This window comes from Loxodonta africana, chromosome 1 (assembly GCF_030014295.1).
Source record: "Loxodonta africana isolate mLoxAfr1 chromosome 1, mLoxAfr1.hap2, whole genome shotgun sequence".
Lineage (NCBI taxonomy): Eukaryota > Metazoa > Chordata > Mammalia > Proboscidea > Elephantidae > Loxodonta > Loxodonta africana.
In genome coordinates this window covers 74,146,300-74,154,191 of record NC_087342.1, presented here as the reverse complement: position 1 = coordinate 74,154,191, position 7,892 = coordinate 74,146,300, and the positions used below count along the sequence as shown (strand labels likewise).

At 43.1% G+C, this 7,892-nt stretch overlaps 1 non-coding gene across 1 annotated transcript; it reads right to left on the bottom strand.

The window, feature by feature from the left end:
- Nucleotides 1–2,577: 2,577 nt before the first annotated feature.
- On the bottom strand, nucleotides 2,578–2,650 carry TRNAV-AAC (transfer RNA valine (anticodon AAC)). The gene has a single exon. It is a non-coding gene; the product is annotated as a tRNA-Val (tRNA).
- Nucleotides 2,651–7,892: the final 5,242 nt, after the last annotated feature.

Sequence of the window (7,892 nt, the reverse complement as noted above, 5' to 3'; positions counted from 1 at the left end):
TGTTTAGTATTTGTCTGTGCCATTGCTAATACTTCTTATTATGGCTAGGTAAATACTGCAGGGAGAAATACAAAACATATTAGGAAAATTCACCAAAAAGCTACTTAACTTCATTCAATGCCTCCTATGCCTGGTATTCCTTTTCTTAATATCCCTAAAAAAACTAATTTGTAGGAAACTCTAGTTTCAAACCTTGAGTTAGTATTTTGGAAATGCCAAGTTATTCCTCCAAATTTGGCCTTGCTCTTTTTTTTTCTATATGTGCCCCCAACCAGAAGATCACAGAAGTAGAGAATACGTGTTACGGCATGGTAAAGCAGGGGGTCTGTATATGATATTATAAGTACAGAAGGAAAACATCCATACAGTACATCTATATAAAAGAAAAGAAAACAAAAAACACCCAAATCCATTGCTTTTGAGTTGATCCTGGCCCATAGCAGCCCTATGAACAGAGTACCAATGGGGTTTCCAAGGAGCTGCTGTTGAACTGGAAATGCTGATCATGTATTTAGCAGCCAAACACTTAACCACTGCACCACCAGGGCCCCAGGGACAAGAAATCACTCTTATAATGGTGTCAAGAAATCTCTGCAGAGATTCATGATCAGAGGGGTTATTTGTGAAACAGCACCTTAAAACTGGGGTTACTGGCATGACAGACTCGCGTGGATTTGAATTGAAACTTCCCTTTGTGATTTATCCCTTTTTTCTTCTGTTTTCAAAATACGTGAACCCCACCTTAAGTGAACAACTACGTAGTCATATTACGATAAAAATATTTTTGATCTCAGAAAGATCACTTGTAACTGATGTATGGCAAAATTGTGGTTTATGCATAAGCAAGTGATAAGAATGTTCTAGAAAGGGAAAGATGAGAATATTCCCTGAAATGATGTTTATGTATGCCATTTTTCTCCCAAAATCTGTGATCATTAACTGACATTATGGAAGGCTTATTTACACCTTATATGTATCTCATGGAGCCTGGGTGGCGAAGTGGTTAAGAACCTGGCTGCTAAAGAACTTTCCTGAATAAACCGCATGCTTCAAAGGCCAGCATAGCAGGGGCCAGGGTTTGGGGACCATGGTTTCAGGGGACATCTAGGTCAATTGGCATGATAAAATCTATTAAGAAAACATTCTGCATCCCATTTTGGAGAGTGGTATCTTGGGTCTCAAACACTAGCAAGCTGCTATCTAAGAGGCAACAACTGGTCTCAGCCCGCCTGGAGCAAAGGAGAATGAAGAACACCAGAGACACAAGATAAGTATGACCCCAAGAGTCAGAATGGGCCACATAAATCAGAGACTACATCAGCCTGAGATGCTTGGCTACAACCGATGACTGCCCTGACAGGGAGCACAACAATGAATCCCTGAAGGAGCAGGACAACAGTGGGATGCAGACCTCAAATTCTCATTAAGAAAACAGACTTAACGGTCTGACTGAGACCAGAGGGACCATGGAGGTCATTGCCCCCAGACCTTCTGTTAGCCCAAGGCAGGAACCATTCCTGAAGCCAATTCTTCAGACAGGGATTGGAGCGGAATATAAGACAGAAAATGATACTGCTGAGGATTGGGCTTCTTGGGTCAAGTAGACACATGAGACTATGTGTGCAGCTCCTGTCTGGAGGGGAGATGTAAAGGCTGAGGGGGACGGAAGCTGGCTGAATGGACATGGAAACACACGGTGGAGAGAAGGAGTGTGCTGTCTCATTACTGGGACAGCACCTAGGATATATAGCAAGGTGTATTTTTTTATATTAGGTTTTGTATGAGAGACTGACTTGATTTGTAAGCTTTCACTTAAAGCACAATAAAAATATTTAAAAAAGAAAAGAACTTGGCTGCTAGCCAAAAGGTCAGCAGTTAGAATCCACCAGCCTCTGCTTGGAAATCCTGTGGGACAGTTCTCTGTCCCATAGGTCGTCCTGAGTCTGAATCAACTTCACAACAACAGGTTTACCTATCTCATCTGTGGTCCCTAGCCCTCATGCATAAAAATGCTTCTCTTCTTTCAGAATTTGAAGACCTCCCAGTGATTCACTGACCTGGGTTGTTGTTGTTGTTACCTATTCCGCAATAAAACACTATCATTTCTCTTCTTAGAAAATTCTCCTTACATTGACGCTTTGACAGACCTAACAAGCATCCACTGGATTTGTTTGCTCCTACTACTCTTACTTTTTTTTTTTTTTTTACTACTCTCTCCGCCTTGCTCACTTTGCTTCAGGTACAATTGGCTTCTTGATCCTTCCTGCATACAGCAGCCACACTGCAGTCTCAGGACTCTTCACTCTGAATCTTATGCCCAGAACTGATGGGGACCTCGCCTCCTCCTATGGCTAGCTACTGCAGCGGGTGCACAATACATTCTAACCGAATAGAAAACCGAGGACCTGACAAAGTGCTGTGGGCGGACAAGGAAGCAAGTGGGCTATGTTATTCTGGTAATTTAAAGTCTGGGGTTGAAAAGGCAACGTGAAGCTTACGGGGTTGGTTGAAACTTAAGCATATGCAGATGAAGAGTTTCTGGAGCAAATTCAGAATTCACAAAAGGAAGGACCCGTCTGTTTCCGCCCGGTTTCGAACCGGGGACCTTTCGCGTGTTAGGCGAATGTGATAACCACTACACTACGGAAACCTCTTTGTGTTGATGCCTTTTTGCTTGAAAGATGCTGAATCTGAAATTTGTGCCTTTGTATTAGGATGTGTCTTCATGATTGAAGGGCATTTTTTCCCCCTCACACTTTCCGATTCTCACAATCAACAATATCAAAACAAGATAAATCATAACAAAGCAAATGCTACTCCCAAGGACCCAATTCCTTCACAAGCACCAGGTAGAAAAATCTCGGGCGAGTTCCAAGAAATTTCTTGATAAGTTCTAGGTTCATTTCTCTGCCTGTGCAAGATGCAATTATCTTCATCTCCAGATGACAGAACTTGAATCTTTAGGAACTAGTACGAACCATCTGAGCTCAGTGGGGCTTCCGCACTTTGTGCCCTGGCAGTAGCGGGAGCAATTAACGGGCACAGGGTATGCGTGTCAGGTTGTGCCCAGTTGTGTGTTGTGGGCGTGGTGTGGACTTTGTGAAAGCGAAATCTGTGGCGAGTGAGTCTATTACACGTCAAATGAACTTCTCTTCAGTTTTGTCTCACTCATATCCGAAAAACTCGGTGTCGGTATCTTTTCTTTTATAGCGGGTAAATGAACTTTATAATGTACCTGACTCTTCTTTGTTATTTATTCCATTTCAGCTATCTTAAATCACTGTCCTTACCCCGGATGTTGGAAACAATGGGCTTTCTACTAGGTTCTAAATTAAACTTACCGAAAGTGGAGTCTTGGTGAAAGCGGTCACCGGCAAAAATGTGCTTGTCCGGGAAGCACTAGAAACTCTTGATAGGAGAGATTTCTCAGCCTCTGAGAAAGGTCACATTATGTCTCCTTCTGTGGCAGCTAAAACACGAACTGATGAAAATATCGTGGCTAAAGGAGGTGAAAAGCATGTTTCTTTCTTATTAGCACAATCTCAGGCCTGACTCTACTTTGTTTTGAAATCCTGTCAGCAGGATAAACAGAGATTCCTTTTAACACACATGTTAGTTTGTTAACTTTTCTCAAAAACTTGCTTTAGTACTTATTTTAAAGAAACTATTGAGCAGCCCAATCCCATGGTGGTCACTGGAAGTACCTGATGTCTTTAGGGAAATGGCAAACTAGAAAGAGGAAAGGGGCACCTCAACTGATCATTAAGACAAATGTTCCCATAGTACTCAGTTATAATAAACTTGCTGAGTAGAATGACAGATACAAATCACAGATTTTCCTCCCAGAAGCACAGAAAAGAGGCATCATCCCGAGTCCTAATGATCACAACTTGCTGGACTAATTGTCGGCTAATCTATACTTTACTTGATTAAAAAATAAGTGGTTGAAGAGCAGTTGAATGGAGGGAGGATTCTGGCCTTGGGTGAATATGCAATAGAGAGTAAGTGGAGTGTGGGGAGCTGCGGCTGTAGGTTTCAATCAGAGTGGGCAGAGAGGGAAGGTAAGTGTGATAATAGGTGCAGGAGCAGGGAGGTCAGGGAGGGTCCTCCATAGTATGCAGGTTAGATTTTAATCTGAATGTGGCGAGTAGGAAAAAGTGACTGTTTTATGGAGGAACACAACATTGCCCATTTTCATCCAAAGACCTCTTTGGCTTTTGGGTAAACATTGTAATGGCTCAGAGCTCAATCCTTAGGCCTCTTCTCTTCTCCATTTATTCTAAACCCCTGGCTAAGCTCATTGTCTAATGATTTACACTTTACATGGTCTTCATTTGAGTACCATTGTGTACCTCTAGCCTACTGGATATCTCCTCTTTGAAGTCTCACAATAAACATTGTATAGTTAACATATCCCAACCTGGAATTCATATGTATCCTCTGAAACTGATCCAACCGTATTGATCCCTGTCTCACTTAGCTGCAGCTCTCTTCCTCCAGCTGTTTAGGACTAAGAATGTGGCATCTTCACTGACTCCATTTTTGCTCTATTCCCCCATCCAATCACTCAGAAAACTTTCATTGCTTTATCTTTAAAATATATCTGGAATTCGGCCACTTCTCCACACTTTAATTCTCACTAGCATTCCCCAAGCCATAATATTCTCTGATGTGGAACATTATTAGTGTCTCTTAATATGTTTTGAGGTTTTCTCCATTTCCTTTGACATGATGGTTTTTGCAGAACTTTTAATGGGGTCCAAAACCCCAAAAGGACTCCTTATTGTACTCACTGCTTAAAATCCATCAATGGCTCATTACTGCACCCAAAAATAAATAAATAAAAGAAAAAGTCAAAAGTCGTGTAATGACCTGCAAGTCTCTACATAATCACCTTGCTCCCCACTCAATCTCCTGTCTGACATTTTCTCCTACTACTCTCCCCATTGCACTGTGCTGCAGTTACTATTGACCTTCTTGGTCTACTTTAATTACACGAGACTTCATTCTGCTATATAATGCACCAGACGTCCTTCTCACAATATTAATAACATCATGTTAATTAGACCAAATGAACAAGGTTTTTGGCAAGAAGAGAAAAATTGATGGAGACTCCTAATGACATTGGTCTTGACCCGAAGGCCCCAGCATTAGGTTTCAAAGAGGATCCCTTTCCTTCCAGAATTTGAAATCTTCACTTGCCATAAAGCAGGAAATCCATCCTTCTGGATTCTGAATGGAGTCTGATCCACCCACCCTGTGCAGCCTGGGATTAATGGGGAAGGCACCTCATACTGTTGACACCCACCTCCACCCTCTTGAAGTCCAGGGAATCAGAGAGAAATGGTGGAGGGAAGGTCTGGCATGCCCTGGGGGTGGGGCAATCACCTGAGTGTCAATGTCTCTAGGGACACAATACGCAGCTTTCAAGCCCAGGACTGCAGAGAGGGCATGAGGTTTCTTGTACGTTGGTCAAAATACATACACTCATATGCTGGGTGGAAACCCTAGTGGTAAAGTGGCTAAACGCTAAGGCTGCTAACCATATCCACCAGGCGCTACTTGGAATCTCTCTGGAGCAGTTCTACTCTGTCCTATAGAGTCGCTATGAGTCGGAATCTACTAGACCACAATTGATTTGGTTTGGTTTTTATTGGTGGGGCTAGAAGGGAGAGTCTCCAATATAAAATTAGTTCAATTCTAACTTTCGAAGAATAGACGTTTTCCAAACTGGTTGCAAAACAAGGCCTTTCCTGCATTGGGCAAACGTGATACCCGCATCTACAAGGAAACTTGCTTTCAGTCGCGACTTCCCTCCACAGGATAAAGTAAAGTTTTTCTAGATGTCTCAGGCTGGATAATCTCAAAGCCTTTTCCACCAGGAAACTGTCATGGTGCTGGTACATTTCTTTCACTCATACTATTTATGTATTAAAATTATTACTCGTAACAGTCAATGTCTTCACTAAGTAACCAATTCCTTTACAAACCAGACAGGCTGGCACAGGGAAGGGGGGATTTGATTTCTACAAACTCCTGAATATTGTCCTATGGCAATTTCTATTGTGTATGCTTTCTAGTGAAAGAAAATTACCATTTAGAAGCCAGGGCTCAAGGTCCTTAGGACTGAACTCTGGAGGCCCCTAGGTCCGCACATGGGTCTGGGCAGCTGCAGGGATACGACCTCAGAATGTCAAGCCGCATGGCCAGATATATGGGATTGAGGTGGTTTACAAGCCTGGACTCTCTACTGTCCATTCATGAGGCATCAAACTTCCTTCTATTATGCCTCACTCACGCCTAATTCTTTGAAATGTGTCTGCAGTTTCCTTGTTCTATTTATTTGATATACTGGAGGAGAATGAAAACTCTGATATATATTTCTTTTTCTTTCTTCTACCCTTCCTTTTCACTATCTGCCCCTAACAAGCCTTTCTTTTTTTTCTTAGCTGGAAGCAGCTGCCTTTTTCCAGGTTCTGCCTTAAGCATCACTTGGCATGGATGACCCACATGCTTTGTGCTGAGTTTAGAGACGGCAATTGCCCCCCGATCAGTTGAGAGAACATGGTGGTGTCTGCATTTCTCCACTCCAGAGTGCATTTTTTTCTGGGGGTGACTGGGACCGAAAGGGCAGGTAGACACCTCCGAAATAATCTGAGCGTCTTGAACTCCACTGTTTGAATATTGCAGGTAATGATTAAAAGAATATATTTTCAGGTTAGCAAAATCTAGAGCCTTTTTTATTTTTCGAGGACCTGAACCAAAAGGTCGGCAGTTGGAATCCGCCAGGCGCTCCTTGGAAACTCTATGGGGCAGTTCTACTCTGTCCTGTAGGGTCGCTATGAGTCGGAAGCGACTCGACGGCAATGGGTTTTTGGTGGAGGACCTGATGGTCAGCAAATATGATTTCCCTGTACGCTTTTTTCCATTCGTGAACTTAATTTATTGAGCCAACCTCTACGCTGTGCGGACACCGGGGCCACCAGAGGAGAAAGAACAAGATAACACAGTTCTCGTGCTCAGAGAAAAGAAGGAAGAAACTAAACAGTTAACGACAATAAAATCGCAAAATGGACCAACAGAGATTCACACCGCAGGACGTTTTCACGAAGCGCAGAGAGAGGGCATCACCACGGAATACAGGAACAGGCAGGGCAGATCCGCCCAAGAGGTTCCTTCCTGTCTGGAAAGAATTCGTCACGCCCTGAGCGGGGAACAAATCCTTGCGCGGGGCGGGGGGTGGGGGGGGTGGAGGGGGTGGGGGTGGGTGGGTTCTGGATCCTTCTCAAAGGCTTCCTGGGTAGGATAAGGGAGCCCTCTCTAGTGAATGTTTCTGTGGGGACGAAATGGAAGAGCTCCAGAACGTGTAGGTGCGAATTCATTTCTGTTGAAGGTAGAGTTTTTGTTTCTTTTTGCGGGAGTGAGGAAAGGAGAAATAGAAAACATGAACAGAAGCTTGAAAACATACTGTCATTTAGTCATGGTTAAGATTATGTAAAAGAGAGTATCCCTGGATGAGTGAAGAGGGAGTGAGTAATCTTTGTACTTTCTGAGTGTGGAAGGTAATACAGATGGCCGGTTAGCTCAGCTGGTTAGAACGTAGTGCTAATGATGCTAAGGTGGCGGGTTTGATCCCGCCTACAGGCCAAAGAGAGAAGTTGGTTTTTCTTTAAAAAGATTTTGCTGTCCTCACTTCCCAAGCAGCTTCGCTTTGAAAGAAACCTCTGTGACATCAAATCTGGATCAAATGTTGACTTAATTTCCTTAATCCTCAGTTGTCACGCCTATATCCTCTTTGCTCCCCCTCTAAAGGGGGAGGGGGGAGAAAGAACATTGTTTTGGAACACGTGACATAAACCCTTAAGATAGAAATTTTAGTGAAGAAAACCAGG